Source organism: Sander lucioperca, chromosome 2, assembly GCF_008315115.2.
Source record: "Sander lucioperca isolate FBNREF2018 chromosome 2, SLUC_FBN_1.2, whole genome shotgun sequence".
NCBI lineage: Eukaryota > Metazoa > Chordata > Actinopteri > Perciformes > Percidae > Sander > Sander lucioperca.
In genome coordinates this window covers 45,518,966-45,525,548 of record NC_050174.1, presented here as the reverse complement: position 1 = coordinate 45,525,548, position 6,583 = coordinate 45,518,966, and positions in this window count along the sequence as shown.

Sequence of the window (6,583 nt, the reverse complement as noted above, 5' to 3'; positions counted from 1 at the left end):
CGTTGGGCTGGTTGGCACAACTGCATAACATGACTTTAATCATGAATCACCTAATTTTAGAAAATGTGTGTTATTTATTTATTTTAAATATGGCTGAGAGTGACAAGCGTGACAACCAACCCTGTTCTCCCCTACTCATCCAGTTCATCATGAGCTGTCATCATTGCTCAGACTGCAGACATCACTATTCAGAATGCTGTCCAAGATGAGGTCTTGTACTTCCAGTGTTCTTACACTCTGGTCTTTACGTCTTCTTAGCCATCTTCCAAAATGCAAAGCTTGTCTTCAAATGAATAATCTTTGAACCAGCACACCATGTTATCTTGATTACCATGGGCGTTGCCAAGTGTGACTTAGGTCCTCCTGCAATAATGAAACTCATCGGCATGTGAATAGAGATGCAAATAACCTACCGTTATACAGTTGGGTTTGTTGTCTGTTAAGGTTACCTGCATGTGGAATGTGTAAAGTCTGTATATTTCACTCATTTTACAAATTTTTCAAAAGATAATTACGGTAACACTTTCTATGAAGCCTGTCTCTATAATGCATTATAAACACAGTTATAATGTGTTATAATCTGCTAATAATGCTCTATAAGTTTAGTTATAAGCACTCATGAATAATCATAATGCTTTATAACTATATTCATAACACATTATAAAGCATTTTTATTGGATTTTAAATCGGATAGGTCACCACCAAATTATAGTTTTTCTCAATCACTTTGGCACAATCGTTTAATGACTTTTAAACTTCGTCAAACTATATGACTATTTATATGAACATTTGGTCAGTTGTTCACATGACTATAGTCATTTATAATTGCTTTGGTACGAAATGCACCAAGTAAGCCTTGCAGATCAAAATAGTTTGCATTAATTTGCCATTGAATCATATTACTCTCAAATGCAATTTACATGTTTATTGTCTTAATCCCTACATACAAAACAGAGCAACCAACAATCACAATAAGCTGTCACACATATATTAGATACATAATAGTTATTTGGTATTGTTGTAAAAGTTGTCAGATGGGTATAGGTTAGATCAATGGTTCCCAACCTGGGGTCCGGGCACCCCTTAGGGGGGCAGCAAAGATCACAGGGGGGCGCAAGTCTTTATCTGGTTTGAGGTTGAGGTAAAAAAAAATGTGCACATGATAAACAAATTAGGATAATTAAATAATTAAAACAAAAGTCTGTATAAAAACTATATATTTTTGTTCTCGCTTAAAATTGTAGGCAGGCTACTTAGTAGGCCAAACCTCCGGGACCTCTTAACCTGTGGCCCTTGCTGTCATCAGGTCAGCTGCTAGCTGCTATCATCCTTGTTTGTCCTGCTGCCACGGCATCACTATTTTATGAATGAAACATGGCGGAGAAACGTAAAAGTGCTGATAACTCCTCTATATCAAAAAAGAAAGTAAGGCTCTATCTCGAGAGTTACCTCAACTTCGGTTTCAGGGGGGGGCTCAACTTTTCTTAGACATGAGTAGGGGGGGCGCCAAGGAAAAAAGGTTGGGAACCACTGGGTTAGATGGGGGACAATACAAATTTTCCTCATTGCATTGCAAGGGAGGATATCAGTTGTGATGTTAATAAAATGTTGTGGCCAGACAGAGAGTAGATTGGATGACCCATGAGGTGGATACATTTGCAGCATATTTTCTTGTTTCTTGCACACTTTGTACAGTATGTCCTGATCAGCATTAAGACTAAACTGAAAACTATCCTCTTTGATAAAGCTTATAGTTAGGAAGTGAGGAGTTGCAGTGAACGCCTAGACCGGCGGGGCAGGGTGTATAGCTGCAGACACAGTACCCCTGCTTTTCTCTGCTTCTCTTTACAGTCATCAGATTTACCTATCGTATAAGCAATAATATAGTGCCTCTCCTAGTTATGCTGTTATAATTCTAGACTGCCGAGGAAGTTCCTTCTTATGACACGCTCTTTTCTTTTGTTTCCTTTTATGCACATCCTGTCTCAGAAGTGCTTGTTACTCACCTAGTTCTGGGGAGTTTACTCCCCGGAGTCCTTATGTTTCTTCTTCGCCCAGAACATCGCTCGGATTAGGGCGACACCAAGACCTGGGTCTTGGGTGCAGCTGTGGCTATGGACCTGCTACACCCTGCTACGCTCTGCGATTCCCTGCAATGCCCGGCTACGTCCTTCTGCGTCCACCCATGCTCTGCTGTGCCACGCTACATCCCGTACCGTCATAACCCCAACTGTCAGACACCGCCCACCAAGAGTCTGGGTCTGCCGAGGGAGTTTTTCCTCGCCACTGTCGCAATAGCCACTGCTAATGCTTGCTCTTGGGGGAACTATTGGAATTGTTGGGGCTTTGTAAATTATAGAGTGTGGTCTAGACCTACTCTATCTGTAAAGTGTCTCGAGATAACTCGTTATGATTTGATACTATAAATAAAATTGAATTGAATTGAATCTTGGTGCCACACACCTTGCATGTAGCTGTTCACTTACTGCCACTGTTTACGAAGTTATTGAAAGCAAAACTAATGACAAAAGGTAAAACTCCGGGAGGACTTGGTGTCGCCATCATCAATGCATTTTTTTATATGTTTATATGAGCTTGTCATACGTTTCTCCAACGTATATGTCTCGAAAAATTAACCTTTAAAAAAAAAGAAACAATAATTGCATGAAACAGGTTGTTGACGAGTCTCGAAGATCAAGTCTGAGTCATGTCTGAAGTCTTTTGGGTCAAGTCGCAAGTCAAGTCTGAAGTCACTGGTTGTACGACTTAAGTGCGACTTGAGTCTGAGACTCAGACTCGAGTCCCCATCTCTGGTTTAAAGAAATGCCAATAAACCAGAGCACGTTTTTCTCCCATCCCAGAATGCTATGTGGACTCGCCAGACCCTCCTCCGCAGCACCGCGGTAGAGAAAGTTCTGGCAAAGTGAGACTAGGATTGCTGTAATGATAGTGGCTTGCTGCTAGCTGGCTGGGGGCTGACTGTGGATGTGTCCCCGGGACTGCTGTTTGCTTTCTTCCCGACTGAAGCCTCTTAGTGCCGTGGGGAGTGAGGCAGACAGAAAGGGGTGTGCTAGCTGGCTAAATTAACATTAGATTAGTTGTCTATCTTTACAGCTAACATAACGTGGCAAACTTATTTGTGGGTTAGCCCAATGCTGTTAACCGTGGTCAAAACAATCATACTAACGTGTTGAACGATGTTGTAAGCTTATATAATGTTACATACCCACCAAGCGTAAGCATTAGCGTCTTGTCAACTAGCACATTTTAGTAATGCTGGATCAATCATTATGTACGAAATCACTAAGTAAGGTCTCTGCTGTATTATTGTGTTGCAAAGTGGCATGTAATCAATGACAAAATGATACTGTGTGGTAGAAAAAAAGCAGTATTACGGTTACTGAGTATTACTCTTTCTGTGACATGGTATGATTTACAATTACTCTCAAATGTATCATCTGGGTTCCCGTGTTTTGACGTAAGTTAGAGTAACTAGAGGGGGCAAAGGATATATGATGCCACTGACAGGTGACTAAAGGAAATGTCCCATGTTAGAAATAAAATTACAGATTTCACTGGGTTTGAAAATTGTTGGAAACATTTGGGATAGTGTAAGTACACAACTCAACAAAATATATAACATAGGTATAGTCGTTTTTAGACATTTTCATGCAGAAATATTACATATTGTACCTTTAACAGTGGGTAAATTGAGTAATAGTGCAGTATTGTGATGTGTGCGGTATTGAGAGTGTTATCGCACACTCAGTGTTGAGTGTTTTATAGTTTTATGGCATGTGGCAGGAAAGATTTCTTATAGGGGCTCATGCAGCATTGAAGCTGTCAGAGCCTTTTGGAGAAGGTGCTCCACTGTTGGACCAGTGTGGGGTTGGAGAGGGTGGTCAGGGTAATCCATTATAGATAATAGTTTGTTTAGTGACTCTCCACCACAGCTTCAAATGTCTCCTGCTTACAGCCCATATCCCCTTCTGGTATACAGCCATATATCATAATCATATATAAACATGATACATTCAACGTACTTCTACTTTCAAGTGTATAATCTACAGTTTATTCATTTATTTTATGTATATATTGATAGGGACAGAGCACGTTAATGAACATCAGTATAAAAAACAATATGTAAACATGCGGAGTAAGCAAGAATGCTAATTTAGTCCCTAGGCAGGTAACAGAAACAGAACATTAGAAGTAACAATGTATACAATACACATAGTAGAAAAAGACAAAAAACATTATGCATTGTGTACAGTTAAAGTGATCACATTTCTGGTTTGCCTTAAGCCATTGTTTGAGATGTGTCTTTAAAGTGGGTAGGGCACTCCTTTATTGCTGTTGGTATGTTATTCCAATATTTTTTCCTTCATTGACAGCACAGTTTGTCCAAATGTGGTGGAACCTCACAGTTCCCTCTAGTGGTGGCCCTGGGGCCAATGCCACTGTCAGACGTTTTTTAATTAATTTAAAGGAGGTGAGGCAAGCCCATACAGAGCCTTGTACACAACAAACATATTACTTTTTTTTTTATTCTCAAAGCTCAAGAAATTATATGTTTTTGTGTAATAAGTTACTTAAATGAGATTGTTTTCTTTCTTAAAACACTTGGGCTTTCTTGAACATTAATTATATTGGTTTAAGTGTTGTTACACCTGTAAGTGACCAGTTAGTAAAACAATACTCAATATGAAGAAAAAAACATTGAGTGTAAAAACATCTTGGTGGCAGAAATGGTCTGATTTGCTTAAAATAAGGTTAACGTAGAGTCCAATGTGACCCCAAGATTTCTAGAACTCATTTACAATTAATTAAGGAGGCTTCTTGGATGTATTTTGCACATGTAAAAATTACTGCATCATCTACATACATTCATACATTTATATATATATATATATATATATATATATATATATATATATATACATGCATACATACATTGAAACTGGTGTAAGCTACTGTATACTATTCAAATAGCAAAAAGGAGTAGGCCTATACATTATGAAGAAAGGAGAAATAATCTTTAAAATAGAACCATCTAACAGGGGCGCAAGGAAGCAATGGCAATGGGACTTGGGCATGATTACATTGAAAAGCAGTTCTCGTTTTTTTAATCAAATTTATCTTTACCATGTCATGTGATGTGCTACTTCAGTACACAACAAACAAATATTGACCACTACAGACACAACATTTAACATTCATATTCACATTATAGACACCACCGCTGACTATCCCTGTAACAATTTGGTCACACTGACATACATGGTCCAGCCATATGGGTTCCGACCTTGTCTTGTTTTAGTTTTACCATAAGTCATAGTTCTGTGCATTCTGTTTGTATATACAGTACAATACATTTTACTATCACAGACCTTACTTATCAATGCAAATTAGTTGGAAAGATAAGTAAATATGAAACCATCTTGCGATGGGATTGCACCATCTGCAACGTCAAATCGGGCCAGGTACGTAAAGTGGGGAACCAAGGCAACAATTCTCACTCCCAGCCCTTCAAAAAGCAACGCATGGTCAGGTGCCTTTGACGTTTGTTACTGATGCACAAAGTCTCCTTTCAACGTCTCAGTCACATGCAGCAGGGCTTTCGACTAATTCACGCTTGGCGCGGTGACGCTCTGGGTTGGGACTGATTTGGCGTCATTTAAAAAAATTATGTTTAACTGACATGCGGCACAAGAATGGAACAATTAGATTTGGGAAAAGATCATGGGTGGGGTTACAAAATGTACAGTGACATTTTTCAGTGACACGCGGGACAAGAACCCTGGTCACCTGGGTAAAAGTCCTGTACTGTTCGACCCAACCTACCGCCTTATGTGAATTTTTGGTCTTTCATACTACTCCCTGCCATTGTCACTCTTAATACTACGTCATCTTACAAGCGCTGCAGTCGAGCTGCTGCTATGCCCGGTGCGTCCCATACGGACGCTAAAGGATGATTTTGCCGTCAGTATCTGATGCTAAGAGCCACTGAACAAGCGTCAGTGTTTGGAGTGAGAACTGGTTCCCTAATTTCTACCCACCTTCTTCTGGCGCCCTTGTTTTGACCTCAACTACAAGCCTGTAAAGTTTCATGACTGTATCTGCTGTGAGAAAGGCCTACCACTGGTTTACACTTTACAACATCACCACCAGAGAGCAGTCTCTTCACTTCATAACCACCCAGCTGCAGTGAGCCTGAGCTGCCTACAGTGGGCTGTCACACATCAAGCCCATCACAACAAGCTATTTGGTCTCATCTGGAGCCCTAAAGTCATGTTAAAAAAAAAAAGTCCTACTAGAGATAATAAAGTTTTGGACCATTTTCCTACAACAGTGTCAATATATTAAAATAAGTGAAATCACTGCAGTAGTTTATTCATTCTCCAGACAAGATAGATGTTTCACTTTTTTGTAAAACTAGACTACATGACCTCTAGAGATATGTTGCTGGATGACCGGGCTGTGTAAGGACAACTGGCTTGCGTGACCGGGACTCTGTAGAAAAATGTCACTTTATTGATTGCGCACACAGAAAGTACAACAACGTAAGTTATGGGCTGAGAGT